Source organism: Ambystoma mexicanum, chromosome 2p, assembly GCF_040938575.1.
Source record: "Ambystoma mexicanum isolate Mex_15411 chromosome 2p, UKY_AmexF1_1, whole genome shotgun sequence".
In the NCBI taxonomy this organism is placed as follows: Eukaryota; Metazoa; Chordata; class Amphibia; order Caudata; family Ambystomatidae; genus Ambystoma; species Ambystoma mexicanum.
The window spans coordinates 912,997,616-913,016,033 of NC_090923.1; positions in this window are offsets into that span (position 1 = coordinate 912,997,616).

Genomic DNA, 18,418 nt, shown 5'->3' on the forward strand with positions numbered 1-18,418 from the left:
CATGCCAATCTCTGTCCTTCCATTGGGCGGCTTCCCAGCCGACAGGTAAGAAGCTTTCCGGACATCTCACAAATAACATATGTTTGTTTCACTGGGGCGTTGTGCCGATTCTCCTCTTTCGCAGCCTTACTCTCGCCCACCGGCCACCAGGTTTCACTCGTATAACGTTTGGAATTTTGCTTCCATGAGGGCCGCCTTCTCCACTTTACACTTCTCCTTCCACTACTGCCAACACCTAGTTGGCCTGCGAGACGTTCTCTTGAACCACATTCTCCACATCTGTCAGGAATGTGGAGGCTGTTTGTGCCCTCTGCAGCCGGCGTCATCAAGCATGGGCATATAAGCCCTGGCATTGTGTCTACTTGGGCCCAGGGACCATGTTGGGAATTGGGGACTACATGCCCATGAAGCCAAGCTTGATGCCACGCATCGGCGCAGCACGCGCTGAGCCAGCGCAACATGGACAGACGCAATGGAGGACACACCAGTAAAGGCTCCACTCTCGCCCGTGCTGATAATTGATGGGCAGAATTATTGTATTTTTGTAACTTTGCTACGGCCAATGGATCCTATCCTTCGGATATCCCCCAAAATACACTTGTATAGGGAAGGCAACTAGTAGCATAATATATTCAATTTGTTCTAATTCTAATAACTTGATTACTGATATGCATGTGTGTGAAAGGAATGAAAGTGATCCTTTCCGCTTAATTGCTGAAATTAATTTCACTCTTTTGAAACCTGTTCCTTCTGGTTCTGGGCAACTGTCTGTCAACATTGCACTCAGCTGGATCTCCTGGCATGAGGAGGATCTAAAGAAAGCCTCTACTAAGGCCTGGGCTAGTGTAGAGGTATTACGCCAGTGTCATACTTCGACCCTGGAAGCTCTGGCAACGGTGGCGATTCCAGCATAGAGTTGTTAAGTAGCTCCTTCCAACCGAGTCTGCGGTCTAGTCCTCACTCAAGGTGGCCACCGCAAGTATAACTACGCACCATGCCATAGGAACGGTGCATTGTATCCGTTGCCTCTTGGACTTCGCTGCTGGTGTTTGTTAGCAGTTTTCCTGTTTGCTTCATTGAGGCTGCCTTGCCCCTCCTGTTCTCTGCTAGTGCCCTCCTATCATTCTATCTTAATCTCATCCTTTGTCTCGCCGTTACCCTTTCTTCCACGTTGTGTGGATTTCCTCCCCTGCGTCTTGTGGCGTTTGCCGGTCTTTCATATCCGCTTCTTCGCGGGTGTGCCTTATTGTATATAAGGCTCTTCTGCCGCTTGCATCTTTCCTGTGTTTCGGTTCGATTTCGTCCAGTCCTTTCGGCTGGTATTCTGACTGTCCTTTTTCCTGTTCTATCCTCGCTCTCTTGCGTCCTTGTTCAGCATTTTATGAGTTCACACTTACCTGTCCTTGTTTCCCTCAACTGGCCATTCTCGCAAGGCTTTCCTTCTCTTTCTTTCCCGTTCCTGCTATTCTCTTCGGAAGGCAGCACTGGATTCCATCTCCGGCTGGACTTACTAATGCACAGCGTTCGTCCGCTCCAGCTTACCTTGTAATAGGGTTCCTGTCATGGTGCATGCTCCCAAACATCAGGAGCCGCCCAGCCTACCCCAGTTACTGGCACCCATGAGGACTTACCCAAAAGGTTACCTTAGGACTTCCTGGACTCATTCCTGGCGCTCTTTGCGCCAGGCTCATATTATTCCATCTTGTGGTAAACTGCATGGGAATACACATAGCCCAGCCTAATTGAGCTGAGCCATTCAGCCGAACCCTGGGTGTGGCTGGAGGGACTACTTTACCTGGGATTACTTCTGCAGGGTGAGACTGGAGGGACTACTTTACCTGGAACTACTTGCAGGGCTATTTAAACCACACCCTACTGACAGAACACGCTTTGCGTTATTCTGCACTCCTGCAGCGTAACGCTCACCGTGTCTGCTCAGCTCCTGTACCCGATCTTCAACAGCCACGCCTGTCCTGGGATCACGAGCCATCGGCACCTGTGAAGAAGGAAAGGAAAAGAACAGGAATTAGGACAGCGATTGAGGCCTTACCTGAAGCTGTCCATCCGAAAGGTTGTGCCATCAGCCGCTCTCCGGATCGTCGCATCTGCAGAAAGGAAGGCATTTGCATAGAGAGCCAATACTCACCCGGAGGCTGCTTTCTTCTCGCATTCCCTTGAAGCAGTTCACCCGATCGCCACTCCGGAGCTGCGCCGCACCTGCATTGCAGAAAAGAAAGAACAGCAGGTTAGTTGCGCACAGGAAAGAAACCATTTAAAGACAATCCAGCGCCATGCACTCGAGCTAATACTCACCCACAGGAATTCTGCATAGCGTCGTAGGAGAAGGCAATTCTTCATCAGAAAACCGCCCAAAAACACACCTGAAAGTAATAAAGAACAATAGTGAGAACTTGGGCAACAAAGACATTAAGGCAAACTATACCAACCAATTATTGGCATAGAGACTTACCTACTGAGTCAAGTTATTCAAGACTCCGCTACAGCCCCGCAGGATCAGTGAAGCAACTAGATCCAGAGAAGAGGCTGGGACATACTGCACCCCTGCGAGTAGTTGCAGGATGTAGAACCGCCATTGAAACACCCAAGGTGAGGCATAAACAGAGAGGGGCACTAGGAGGTTACGGAGGTGGGAGCCAAACCCACTCCTCACGGATGGTTAACATCTCGTTTCAACATTCTAGGCAAACACATCCTGGAAAGTGATAGTGAGAGAGAAGACTCATGCAAGCATTCATCACTCAGCCTCGTGCAACCTGCGTGCAGACGTCCTTTGTGCTGCTTCGTGTGACGCCCCCATGGAGACAAGGTGAGCGTGACAGAACATGAAGCCTTACACAAAACCTCTACCTGGGCGTCATGCAAACCTCAGAGACTGACCAGTTAGCCCAGCTTTTGGGGGAACTCAGGGCCGAGGTGCATTCAGCTCGGCAAAAAAACAATGCTTTAAGGAGAGAACTGATTGTAGCCAAGGATTGTACGGACGACCTAGCCAGACAACTGCTTCAATCACAGGCGGGGAAAACACCACTACCGGGAATGGGGTTAACATTCCCAGCTTCATCAAGCATTCCAGTACAGGTGGTCCTTCCGGGAGCCGTACCTTTGGCACCCCCTGAACGCTTTGCAGGAGACCCTAAAAGGTATGCAGTTTTCATGAATCAATGCCGTCTACATTTCCTATGCAGGCCGGGAGCCTTTCCAAATGACCAATCGAAGATGGCCTTTGTGCTTTCATATCTCAGTGGCAGTGCCGCAGACTGGTCGGTACCACTAGTCAATCGGGATGATCCTCTCTTACGAGACTTTCAGAGGTTCCAACAGGATATGGAGAAGTTGTTTGACCGGCACTCCCAAGGTAAAGCATTAGATAATGAACTCCTGTCACTGCGTCAAGGGAACCAGGACCTGTTAACGTACATCGCAACCTTCAACAGACCGGTAGTGGAAACCAGTTGGCCGGACGACAAAAGAACAACGCTGTTTTACCGTGGGTTGAGAGGCGAGTTAAAGGACATTTTGGCTCAAGTGGTCAATCCACCCAGGGACTGTGCTGAATACATTGACTTGGTGGTCCAGCTTGATCACAGATTGTAGAACCGAAAAGCTGACGGAGCTAGAATGGACACTCGGCTGTTTACGCGTCCAAGGGAAAATGCTTCAAAAACCGCCGACATGTCGGAACCCATGCAGATTGGAGGGGTGCGAGAACCGCTATCCAAGGCCGAAAGAGACAAAAGAAGGCAACAACAGTTGTGCTTGTACTGCGGAACAGCCGGCCACTTACTCCGAGAGTGTCTGGTGAAACCACCCAAGAAGGCATTAGGGGTTGCCAGCAAGGTTGAGGCAGAGCCAGAGCTGGAAAACTTCCACGCCCAACAAGCGTAGAGGTCCATTTGTCGAGCGAAAAGAAGGACTCCCAGACCTCGCACCTAGAATTGCCAATGATTCTCATCAGTCACCAACCGTCTCGAATGCACACAGTCAGAGAATATGTCGACAGCAGAGCCATTGGTAACTATATGGATCAGGAATTGGCTGCAAGGATGAATCTTCCTCTTTGCGAAAAGGCAACAACTGACTTAGTCATCATTGTCGACGGAACAGAGATTTCCTCAGGTCCTGTAACACATTCCACGACAGAGATGACGCTTTTGTGCCAAGATGGCCATCGGGAAGCCATTGTGTTTGATATAATCAAGGCTCCACAATTCAAAATAATTCTGGGAATGCCATGGCTAGAATCACACAATCCTTGCATCGACTGGCGTGCTAAGAGGCTGACCTTCTCAGTCGAATGTGCTCATACATGCTATCAAGCAGAATAACCTTTGACCAAAGAAGTGACAACGATCATGAGTCTAACAAATCCGCTACACCAGGTATACCAAGACTATCAGGATGTTTTCCAGATGGATCAAGCCAACACACTTCCCCCCCACAGACCCTACGACAGCCAGATCGACCTTATACCCGGCGCACAGATTCCATGCGGCTGAATCTATGCGCTCACGGAGCCCGAAAACCTTCATCGAAAGAAGTATCTGGACCAATATCTGGCAAACGGTTTCATCCGTCCGTCCAAGTCCCCAGCGGCCTCGCCCTTATTCTTCGTGCCTAAAAGGGAAGGAGATCTAAGGACATGTATCAACTACCGCGCATTGAACCAAGTGACTGTTAAAAATCGGTACCTCTTGCCTCTGATTCCTGAACTATTAGATCAAGTTAAAGACGCTCGATTTTACACCAAGTTAGACCTCCGAGGTGCGTACCATCTTGTATGAATTACGAAAGGGGACGAATGGAAGACCGCCTTCTGTACCAAATATGGGCTATTTGAATAGCAGGTGATGCCCTTTGGCCTTTCTAACACCCCAGCAGCGTTTCAATATTTCATGAATGACGTCCTGCGAGAGTTGATTGATGTCTGTGTCGTAGTGTACATCGACGACATTCTGGTGTACTCCCCTTCCGAGCAAGAACATGTGAAACACGTCTGTGCTGTCCTTAACAAACTCCGGCAACACAAATTATATGCAAAATGAGAAAAATGCTTCTTCCATGTTACTGAGGTCGAGTTCCTTAGATTTGTCCTAACCCCTCACGGGGTGCGTATGGATTCGCGAAAGTTAGATGCCATCCTCCACTGGTCTTCTCCAACTTCAATCAAAGGAGTTCAGAGTATGCTCGGGTTCGCGAACTTCTATCGTTGATTCATTCCGGTCTTTTTCGCAACTAGTACACCCCATCACATCTCTACTGTGAAAAAATAACCGCTTTCAATGGTTTGAAGAGGTGGAAAAAGCCTTCCAGAACTTAAAACAAAAATTTATCTCAGCTCCAATTCTGAAACGCCCTCGCCCAGATCTCCCATATGTGGTAGAGACTGACGCTTCCAGCTTGACAATGGGAGCGGTCCTCTCTCAAAAAGACCCCGAGACGGGTCAACTTCACCCGGTGGCCTTTTGGTCACGAAAATTCACAGCACCAGAACTAAATTACGCCGTGATGGACAAGGAACTTTTGGCCATCAAGGTGGCTTTCAAAACTTGGCGGCATTATCTCTTAGGAGCAAGACACACCATCACGGTAATCACAGATCACCGCAATCTACAACTCCTAAAGATGGCAAAAGCACAATCCTCTCGCCAACTCCGATGGGCGTTGTTTTTTGCTGAATTTGATTTTGTAATGACTTACCGGCCTGGTTGTCGAAACGGAAAGGCGGATGCCCTGTCCCGTATTGGGATGGATGACGCATACACAAATCCAGACCCAGTACCCATCATCCATGGAGAAAGAATCCTTGGAATTACGACGTCTCTGATCTTGGATGACATCCATGAGGAAATTTTGCATCACATTGATACCAATGCAGGATTGGCCAACTAAAAGCACACACCACTCAGTCACAAATAATTTGCCATATTTTCAGGGACGTCTTTATCTACTCAGCAAGGAACTTCAGGAAAAGATCATCTCAAATTACCACGAATCACTGGTAGAGGGTCATCCTGGAATTGCTAAAACCGAAGTCAAGATCAAGCAGTACTTCTGGTGGCCAACATGGCGTAAATTAACAAGGGGGGTCCTGGGAGTCCCCCTGCCAGACATTAGTCCTGGTTACGAGAGACTTACCCAGAGTCTTTAGCTCACTATCTTTCACAGAGAAGAAATATCCCAAACATATCAGTCTTTGTCCTGCCGCAGCCCAGCACCGAAATGCTAGGCAATTCTCCTCTGAACAAGAGTACCAACAGAAACCCCAGACACGTGTTTCGGTCTGGTTGGACCTCATCAGTAGGGTGGATCTGTGCCTCTCTAAGAATAGTGAGCAAGGGGTCCAGGTCTGGATTCCCCTAGTAACTTAGGGTAAGACCCAAAGTTACTTAAATATGCAAATTAACAAGGAGGGTCCTGGGAGTCCCTCTGCCAGACATTAGTCCTGGTTTTTGGGTCTCACCCTAAGTTACTAGCGGAATCCAGAATTGGACCCCTTGCTCACTAGTCTTAGAGAGGCACAGATCCACCCTACTGATGAGGTCCAACCAGACCGAAACACGTGTCTGGGGTTTCTGTTGGTACTCTTGTTCAGAGGAGAATTGCCTAGCATTTTGGGGCTGGACTGCCCCAGGGCAGGACAAAGACTGATATGTTTGGGATATTTCTTCTCTGTGCAAGATAGTGAGCTAAAGACTCTGAGTAAGTCTCTCGTAACCAGGACTAATGTCTGGCAGAGGGGCTCCCAGGACCCCCTTATTAATTTGCAACATGGCGTAAAGACATCAAACAGTTTGTACTATCGTGTGGTATTTGTGCACAAAACAAGGCTCAAAAGAAGAGATCACCAGGCCTACTACATCCTCTGGATATTCCACTTACACCTTGGCATACGTTAGCTCTTGATTTTATCACTGATCTTCCTCCTAGTAATGGATTCAACACCATGTTAGTGGTAGTAGACTTGTTTTCCAAAATGGCCCATTTCATTCCACTAAAAGGCTTACCCTCAGCTTCAATCCTGGCAAAGGAATTCCTAGAACAGATTGTCCGAATGCACAGCTTTCCCTCCATCCTGATTTCAGATCGTGGCAGTCAATTTATCTCACATTTTTGGAATAAATGTTGCCAGTTAGCCCAATCGATGTAAGACTTTCCACTAGCCATCATCCCCAAACCGATGGTCAGACCGAGAGGACCAACCAAACTTTGGAACAGTACCTAAGATGTATGTTACACCAAACGGAAAGAAGTTGGAAAGATGTTTTGTGGATAACCGAGTATGCCTATAACAATACCTTACACTCCAGCACTGGGCAAAGTCCTTTCTATACAATACACGGAATGCATCCACGAACCTCCAATCTTGACCCGCCTCAACTTCTAGAAATGCCAGCTGTAAAAAGTTTGCACACTACCATCACACAAGCCTTCAAACAGGCGACAGACCATCTAGGGCAAGCTAAGGAAAGATACAAGACATCTGCAGACATACATAGAAGTGAAGCTCCAAGGTATCAGGTTGGGGGTGAAGTCTGGCTGGCCTCGAAGTACATACCAGTGAAAGGAACACATAACTTCAATCCTAGATATTTGGGTCCATACACTGTGAAGGCCATCATTAATCCGGTGGCTGTGAAATTGGAATTACCTCCACATATGTGGATTCATCCCGTGTTTCATGTCTCACATTTGAAACCAGTGCAACCTGGAACCCGACTACTAAAACCACCAAAACCAATCATGGTCGACAGGGAACCTGAATTTGAAGTTAAGGATATTCTGGACTCCAAAATTGTCAAGTCAAAACTATTTTATCTAATTGACTGGAAAGGTTATGGAGCACAAGAAAGATCATGGGAACCTAGTGACCACATTCATGCACCACGGTTGATAAAAAGGTTCCATCATAATCATCCAAGCAAACCTGGACCAACGAGAGAACCCTTAAGGAGAGCTTTGGGGGGTGGAGTGCTGTCATGGTGCATGCTCCCAAACATCAGGAGCCAACCAGCCTACCCCATTTACTGGCACCCATGAGGACTTATAAAGCCCCAAAAGGTTACCTTAGGTCTTCCTGGACTCTGTCCTGGCACTGTTGGCGCCAGGCTCATATTATTACATCTTGTGGTAAACTGCATGGGACTACACACAGCCCAGCCTAATTGAGCTGAGCCATTCAGCCTAACCCTGGGTGCGGCTGGAGGACCTACTTTACTTGGGATTCCTTCTGCAGGGTGAGGCTGGAGGGACTAGTTTACCTGGAACTACTTGCAGGGCTATTTAAACCACACCCTACTGACAGAACACGCTTCGCGTTATTCTGCACTCCTGCAGCGTAACGCTCACTGTGTCTGCTCAGCTCCTGTACCCGATCTTCAACAGCCACGCCTGTCTTGGGATCACGAGCCATCGGCACCTGTGAAGAAGAAAAGGAAAAGAACAGGAATTAGAACAGCGATTGAGGCCTTACCTGAAGCTGTCCATCCGAAAGGCCGTGCCTTCAGCCGCTCTCCGGATCGTCGCATCTGCAGAAAGGAAGGCATTCGCATAGAGAGCCAATACTCACCCGGAGGCTGCTTTCTTCTCGCATTCTGTTGAAGCGGTTCACCCGATCGCCGCTCCGGAGCTGCGGCGCACATGCATTGCAGAAAAGAAAGAACAGCAGGTTAGTTGCGCACAGGAAAGAAACCATTTAAAGACAATCCAGCGCCACGCACTCGCTCTAATACTTGCCCGCAGGAATTCTGTGCAGCGTCGTAGGAGAAGGCAATTCTTCATCAGAAAACCGCCCAAAACCGCACTTGAAAGAAATAAAGAACAATAGTGAGAACTTCGGCAACAAAGACATTAAGGCAAACTATACCAAGCAATTATTGGCATAGAGACTTAACTACTGAGTCAAGTTATTCAAGACTCCGCTACAGCCCCGCAGGATCAGTGAAGCAACTAGATCCAGAGAAGAGGCTGGAACATACCGCGCCCCTGCGAGTAGTTGCAGGACGGAGAACCCGGCATTGAAACACCCAAGGTGAGGAATAAACAGAGAGGGGCACTAGGAGGTTACGGGAGGTGGGAGCCAAATCCGCTCCTCACGGATGGTTAACATCTCGTTTCGACATTATAGGCAAATGCCTCCTGGGAAGTGATAGTGAGAGAGAAGACGCGTGCAAGCATTCATCACTCAGCCTCGTGCAATGCGCGTGCAGACGTCCTTTGTGCAGCTTTGTGCGATGCCCCCGTGGAGACCAGGTGAGTGTGACAGTTCCACCTTATTCACTCTACACTTTTCCTATGGTGTAGAATCAGATCCTCTGGCCCTACTGACTACAATCTGTGCTAATCAAGAACTTGTGGGGTTTACCTAGCGGTTTGGATTTTCAACAAAGAATCACAGCCTATAATTCAGCGACTTTAGCACATCAGAGCATTCACCATCTGAAGACCCATTGGCGTAGCTCCCTTATTTCACTCTTTCTAGGGTTTTTTGTGCCCAAAGGCTTTCTCCATGGTTTAGGGGGCTTTCTCCTCGGGGTTCCCTTTGGCTTGGTTTTTATTCAGGCCAAGGTGGCCTCTTGTGGAGCTCGTCCCTACCTCCATGATAAGAACGAAAAGAAGGCTAAAGAAAAAAAGTCCAAGGAAGCAAAATGGTCAAGAAGGAAGAAGCAGTCAGAGACCCGTGACAGCTCCACCGACGACCCAGTTAAGTAGGAGGCTCGGGAGGGTTCACCAGTGCATGACAGCCGAGTTTGGGGTGCCTCTCGGTTTGACACTATTGACATGACCGATATAACAGCTATAAGCCATTTTGAATCTTGTACGGAGAGCATAAAGGGCTGGTCAGCAGGAGCGCCAAAAACCTGTAAAAGGGCAGGTATTGGATCACAAAAGAAACATCGGCACAGGTATGATAAAGAAGTACAGAATAGAAAAAAAGCTTTGCGCCATAATCTACGTGCTCTATCTTATAAGCAGTGAGAGCGAGCCGAACACGCTGTGGAAGTAAGAATTATTTTTAAAAATTTTGCAAACTGGTTGAAGAAACACAAACCTCTGAAGGAATGGGCTAGGTGGCACCTCTTGTTAATTCTGTCACAAACGAATGACCCAACCTTGTTCTGGAAGACAATTCATGAGAATTGCTAAAAAAAAGAAATCGAGATATAAATGCGGTCTCCAGGGAAAGGTGGCCCATTTTTGGGGCACAACATTACCCAGGTGGGGGCCATGTAATATTTCTGACCAAGTGATCCAGATGGCTATATATCTGAAAAGCATCTGTGATATAAAGCCCAGTTGCGGTTTGCTGTGTGCCCACAGTGGGGTTCTGTAATATAAACTGTCCTTTACGGCAGTCCTGGCTCCTGTTGGGCCCTGTATGTTCCGTCTGGCGTCCTAGGCGGTGCTCAGAGCACCGCCTAGGACGCCAGACGGAACATACAGGGCCCAACAGGAGCCAGGACTGCCGTAAAGGACAGTTTATATTACAGAACCCCACTGTGGGCACACAGCAAACCGCAACTGGCCTTGAGAACGACCGTAAGGTCGAAACACGTGTCGGCTGACCTAACTTGCTCGTCAAGTTCCAAATAGTGTTTCTCATAAACACATGTATTTAAGGAAAAAATCACCCAGAAAAACAACAAACAATAAACGAATTAATTCATACTAACCAAAGTGTCAGAAATAATTATTTCACAAACTACAAGCAAGATAGCCGGGAGCAACAAACCTTTCCTTTCCAATTTACCAAACTGGGGCTTAGGCTAAACCCCAAAACCGCTCCTGTGATCTTGCCCAAAATCGCAATCACAACACATTTGGAGCTTAGCACTGGCAGGTTCCACTCCTAGAGCCTCAAACCCACCTCATCTGTGATATATATGACATCATCGTGGCCTGCAAATCCTCTTGCGCGCCAGTTCCAGGTGGGCTCTGCAGCTCACTAATCAAGATCGATCCAGCTGCTTGGTCAAAAGCCCTAAATTGGCTATTTAGCTGGATCAGTAAGCTGCAAACTATCTCGAAATCTTGGCGATACAGTATAATCGTTCCAGTTCATAAGAAAGGCAGACATGATGACCCTAAAAAATCATCTGCTGGCAATGTTAGACATCCCAACAAAGTTCTTTGCTCGATTATTATTGTCAGAGCTTGAAGACTGGGTGATGGAGAAAAATATTATTCCAATAAACCAGATGGGTTTTTGTAAGGGTTCCAACAGCACAATCAATAGTCTAGCTCTGGCCACTATCGTTCAGCAGGCCTGGTCAATTTGTAAAACAGTATATGCAGTATTTATTGATTTCACCATAGCATTTCATACTGTAGATAGACATAAACTTTGGAAGAAACTGTGTACGTGGGGTATACCCTTAGGTCTACTAAAAATGATAATTTACCTCCATGATTGTACACGTGTTAAGGTCTGCATAGATCAGGCAGGCAGGACTACCAACTGGATTGAAGTATCAAATGGGCTTAAACAAGGTTGCATATTGGCACCTATGTTGTTCAACTTATATCTGGCGAACCTCGGGCGGGAGGACCAATAATCGCTCTGCGAACCCACCCAAATTGTAGGATACCGCTGTGCAGTGGTTGGGTTACACTGACAATCTCGTCATTCCGGATTCTACTCCCTGGGGCTTTCAGGAAACCTTGAACCAACTTGTATCTTATGCCAAACATAATTCTCTTGTCATAAATATACACAAAACAAAAATTATGGTATTTTGCCAGAAGCATAGGAAAGTGAAAGTGGTCAAATGGTCGATGGAGGGTGTTACAGTAAAAGCAGTCTCTAACTTTAAATACCTTGTGTGAGAAACCTGAAGGTGTCTCCCAAACTAGTCCCCGGTGATCTGTCATCCAGGTGGCCAGGACACGGCCATCACTATTGGATCCAGTTCCTGGGGTGGACAAGTAAGGGAGGATCACCTGGATGGGGGGTCCTCGGGGAGTGGAGCAGGAACACGAACAGGTGAGATGTAGTATTGCCCTTCTGTTAACTGCTGTTCCCTATCCTACTACATAGGGCACTCAACCTCTCTGCCCCCATCCCTTTTCCGACACAAACACTTTCGCACACCAGGAAAGACAACAGATAAACACCAGAGCCGTCTACCTGACTTGTCCCAACACAAGGGTCAGGCAAAGTCAGGCAATTGACCAGAATCACACACACAAGATGTCCCTTTCCCTTCCCCACAAGGATATTGATATTGATATTTTATTTCTATCGTGCTCGTACACAAGTGTTTCAGAGCGCAACAAGGCAAGGGAGGGGAACAGGGGAGAACAAAACAGCGATCTTACTAGGCCCAGTGACATTGAGAACGCGCAAGTGCATGGGATAAAAAGTGGAGCACGAGAGCACAATACGAGCAAGGCAAACCGCACGACGAAAAAGCTAACTCATCACAGCAGTTCAGGAGGAGGAGAAAGACGGCGCAAATCAAGAGGATACCAAGGAGAGTAGTGACCTTGCCCTATCGACAGAGGACTGTGAAACCTCCAGAGAAGGAATCATAAGACTGCAAACAATAGCCAGCATGTGTTGCAGCAGATGTAAACGATACACGGGCGCCTTGTCTGCTGACAGCCAAGCCGGGGAGAGATGGGTGGCAAATGGTACCAGTCTTGACTCCACAGACAAGAAAGCCAAGCAGTTCATCATAGCCGGTGAGTCGAGGGGAGAGCTGATAAGAAACCAAACTGTGTCAAATGAAAGTAGCAAGCAGCTGATTAAAGAAAGTACAAAGAACTATTGATACGCCAGGGGAAAGCCGGCATAGCAGAGTCAAGCACCATGTGGGTGTTCACTCGAGAAACTCTGGGCGATTACCCTGTTGTTGAACTACCATAACCAGAAGACTTTGGGAAAAAGGCGAGAAGTGGGTCAAAGTGGTCATACAGTGGTCTAGTAAAATCCTCTGTACAATCAAAAGCCTTTGATCGACAGATGATTGTGAAACTAAGGAAAGCGAATCCTGCATCATAAAGTTGGCAAGAGTGAAGCCGACAGATGGATGCTGACTAGGGGCGAAGTCCGAAGTCCCGATTAACAGTGTGTTGACAAGTGTGAACCCGGCAGAGGGATGTCCACAGTGGACTGTTTATAAAACATTAAGATTTCTGAGTGTTACAGATGAAGATTGTGTTGAAAGCCATAGTGAACCTGGTGGAGGGAGGGTAACAATCAAGGCGGGTCTGAGCCCGAAAGAGGGGGAACCCACAGGGGTGAAGAACCATCACCCAAACGCAAATAGAGACAATCAGAGAAGAATTGTGGTACCCGTATTGACTTTTTTGTTTAATATTTTGGGAGCTACGCAGACCCTCGGAAGCAAGAAGCTTGATTACCGAAGGGCCTGATACTGTTTGAAGACTTCTTGTGGAACTGAGCCCGAACGAGGGGGATCCAAGGGTGAAAAGGCATCACTAGACCTACAAGCTGAAACAAACTTTTTGTTCGTTATTTTATTGAAGACATGGTATACACGCATTTCACCGCGGTATTTTTCATCACGTGTTTTTTCATCGCCGTTTTTATTTAGAAAAAAACTCGTTTTTTTTTTTTTGGGGGGGTTACAAAATTAAATATATGGTTGTGGGTGTAAGGGAATAAAAAAAAAAGGAGTGGCTTGGGGGGTAACCAAAAACAAACAAAAAAAAATAAACAAGTTTTTCGAGAAAAAAAAAACGGCGATGAAAAAACCTGCGATGAAAAATACTGCGGTGAAATAACGTAGAACCGAAGACATCAGGTCCTCGGAGGCAAGAGACTTTTTTTTTGTAGAAAAAAGACTTAACCACCAAAGGCCCTGATAAGCTGAGAACTGAACTGTTGGCTCGTGCTGGGAAAGCTCGAGCATGTGCTGTGCTCCAGAGTCCTAACTTGTCCCGTGCTCAAAACGTGCAAAGGAAGACCTGACTACTGCATCCTGACTTATCATTTGTGGACACTTCTTTCTTTCTCAAGAACCTTATCCCACACTTATTTTGTATTTAAGTTGTAAGAATTGGCAATAGGTTTTTCTGAGCATAGGCCCTTTTATTTGACACAACGCCACTACGACTGCCTTATTTTTATTTGATGGTCGTAGCTTGCTCGCATCTTAGATTTAGTTAAGATTAGGTGTTTTCCCAACCTATTTATACAGTTTAATAAACACCTTGAACTGTGATCACTTGTGTCTGTCTTTACTGTTGCCACGTGAGTTATTTACACTTGGCATTCACCTAGATGTAGAACTGCAGGGGATTCAGCATTTCGAACATATTTAATTCAAAAGAGCTATTTTTGCCGGATCCGTTAGTTCCCTTGAAAACAAGGTTGGAAGCTACTGTCTGAAGGCCATTATACAATTGTATCAGGCCAAAATTCTATCTACTATTCTATATGGGGCAGAGACTTGGGCCTTCGCACATATTAATGGAATTAGTAAATTAGAGGTAAGGTTGCTAAAAAGACTGTCCCCTCGAACGCCCAAATAAATGCCTTATTTGGAATTTAATAGAACACCACTTTACGTGACGTTGCAACTGCAATGTCTTATTTTACTTTGGAAAGTTTGTAATGCACCAGCTAATTCTTTGCTAGGTTTATTGCATGAAGTGATAATAACTAGAGCTCATTTTATGCCAAGTCATAATATGTTGAAAATGAGGGCCAATGCACAGAAATGGCTGGAAATGGCACCAGATCAAGTGCTGAGCTGGCCAATTGGAAAATTAAAAAAAAACATATGGTGATCATTTCGCTGACACACGTTAATGAACTTTTAATTATCAACTTGGCAACATAAAATCAAGCCTCATGTTTTGTGGAATATTTCCTGGCAAGAGACAACTTTCCAAGGTACATTCAAAGCAATGCCAATTGTGTGGGGAAGAATGTGTAGGCTTGCTAATGTGCTATGAAGCGCAACATTCCTTATGGTTAATTGCATTTAGAGGTGCACTATGCAGCCAATGTCCTCACTAGAGGACGTGTGGCAAACATTCATGGGTGGTAATCATGAAGTGTGCATTCATCACTTCTTCGTGTTTTGGGGGGAAATTGTTTTAATTTTTGGATGTGTGATCTTAAGAACTAGGGGACCTATTTGGTTTCTTAACTGTAATGATGTGGTTTTGCTATTTTTAAAAGTTGGCTTGTTCACCTGTATAAAAATACAAAACAATTGATAGCGTTTGCACGGCACGGGCAAAGAAGAGGAACAAGCTAAATCCAAATGGTGGGTCCTGCCGCATGTTATCCATTCCTTCTAAAGGACAGAGGGAGACAGCGCTTGCCACTTGGCTGGCGGCTTGCAGGAGGGTGTTGGGAGACAGCGCCTGTCCCTTGGCTGACAGACTGGCAGACAGCCACATGGAGACTATGGGCCTCATTACGAGAATGGAGGTAATGAAAAAAGGAAGGCGGAATGGTAATAGCGGCATCGTTAATGGGTCCGGGTCAATACGACCCGACAACCCACCAATACCGGCACCGCCCGTACCGTGCCCCCTCATACCGGCATGGGCGCGTACACGTGCCCCTTCGGGGAGCAAATACTGGCATGCCGGTAATTGGAGGACATCACAACCCACGCGGGCATGCAAATACCGGCATCCCTAAGGCGGTAATCAGGGGCTGCACGATGTCGGCCATACAGGCATCGCGGACCACCTGTAAACAGCAATCCGCAATCAAGGCAACTGCCACAGGTGCACACAATCACCACAGGTGGACTCAATGGAGTCTGGCCCAGTATAAAAGGAGTACACCCACACACCACACCCCTTCCTACACCAAAATTCTACCGCTAGCTGTTGCAATCGTGGCGCTGGAGGACATGCCTATACTACTACAACTAAAGCAACAACAGCAAATACAACAACTACAGCAGCAACAACAGGCAGCACAGAGGAGACGCAGGAGGAGAAGGAGGGTGAGACAGGCCAGGAATTACCACCAGTGCAGCCAGTAGTTCCTCGTAGGCAGCCACCAATCCCTCGCATCAGACCCAGTCCATTCAATCTAACCCCTGAGCAGATCCACACCATGTACCGGTTGGACCAGGACACCATCACCACCATACTGGACATGATACACAACGTCATTGTCAGCCTGATAGAAATACGCACTGCCATCCCCCCGCTACTAAAGGTGGTGTCTGTGCTCCACTTCCTGGCCACAGGCACCTATCAGCACACAGTGGGCCAGCTGCATGGCATTTCGCAACCACTATTTTCACGCATGCTGAACCAAGTGCTGGATGCACTCCTGAAGCACGCTAGCACCCACATATCCCTACCACGGACAGCCCAGGAGATAGCCGACATCAAAGTAGGCTTCCATGCACTGGCAGGCATGCCCAATTGTGTTGGTGCCCTGGACTGTACCCATGTAGAATTGGTAGTCCCCCATGCCGTAGAGGCGGTGTACCGCAATCGCAAGCTATACCACTCCATCAATGTGCAGATGGTATGTGACTCCAGCAAGATCATCACACATTGCTGCGCCTGATTTCCCGGATCAACACATGATGCCATGGTGCTGCGTAACTCCACGCTACCCCGTCACATGGAGCGACATGCTGGACCACGTGCCTGGCTGCTTGGTGAGGTGCCTGACTGGCCCATGGCGGTGCATCGGGGTAGGGATATGTTGGGATGCATACCCCACCTGGGTGGGAATGGGGGGATGCATACTCCACCTGGGTGAGAATGGGGGGGATGCATACTCCACCTGGGTGGGAATGGGGGTGGTGCATACTCCACCTGGGTGGGAATGGACGGTGAGTGGAGAATGCACGCAGAGCTAATGACACCTGACCTGAACCTCCCAACCCCAACATGAGACATCATTGGCACACATCTGACCATTTACGCATATCAATGACCACATGTAAGCCTAGCTAGTTTTACAAAACATATAAGCATGAGCTGCTACAGCCGTTGCTCGCCATGCTTAATGAGGCCTATGAGCGGGGGGAACTGCCATTGTCCCTCCGCAAGGTAATGATTATCCCACTCCTGAAACCAGGCAAGCCTGCCGCTGAGTGTGGGTCTTATAGACCCCTGTCCATGCTCATTCAGGACAGTAAAATGCTTACGGCAGTGCTGGCCAACAGGTTCAAGAGGGTGATTGGTAAGCTGCTACACTCAGATCAGACGGGCTATGTCCCTGGCAGGAACATTACGGATAACCATAGGAGGCTACACCATATCATTGATTATACGGAGGGAGACACAGGTGAGTTGGCTATCGTGTCGCTAGATGCGGTCAAAGCCTTTTATTCAGTGTGGTGGCCATGGTTGAAAGCGACCCTGAAGGGATACGGAATGGGGCCTGGATATATCAGGTGGGTCCAGATGTTGTATAGCACAGAGCCCAGGGCAATACTCCATGCTAGTCTCACACCCACCAGGAACCACATTCCCTCCCTCCACTGACCAGCTCGTGACCTGGTAAGACTTCCAGACTCTGTGCTTGCATCACCCCCAGCTCATTGTAACCTGTAATTACGCCTCATTTAACCTGCAGCCCTCGATATATTATGCTTATCTACATCTCTGCAAGCAGCTGTATACCACGTTGTTTTGCCTTTCTACGCAGCCAGCCTGCTTCCCCAGTGCCACGCTCTGCTATTCCCACCTCGCATCTTGTCTGTGCCCGACTTGTAACGACATCAAACTTCCTGATCTGACTCTGCCACACTTGTGCCCACACTGTATTGCATATCTGTATCGTTTATCGTATATCCAGCCTGCCTGGCCATTGGTTACTACGTTGCCTTGGACACTGCCATACGGTAAATTCATACTCCTTTCACCACTTACCCCTGTGCCATGTTAACTCGTGACTTTCTGCATTCCGTCCACAGTGTCCATGCCACAATGATTACCACTGCGCATCTAACTCACACCCTGGTGTCATGCTGTAGCATTCCCATCTCAAATCTTTGACTAGCTAATTTCTGGCGCCAGTCATGCGCCACATTGATCTGTGAACATATTGTATTTTGACATCAGCTCTGCCTTGCGCCCATATTGAATTGTGTTTACCTCACATCTAGCCTGTACGAAGTGCTTCCTGCTTTTTTCCACTAAACGACATTTGGGTGCCTGCATACGAGACCCAAGGTATTGCACCTAGTTTATACTGTGATTTTTTAATTTAGGTGAACCTCCACTGTTGAAATTGCACCTACCTGTTTGCATATGGCATTCTTAGCCTATACTGTGACGTTTGAATTTAGGTGAACCCCTACTGTTGAAATTGCGCCCACCTGTTTGCACATTGCAATCTTAGACTATACTGGGATTTTTTTTTCATTTAGGTGAACATCCACTGCTGAAATTGCAACTACCTGTTTGCACATTGCACTTTTAGCCCATACTGTGATGT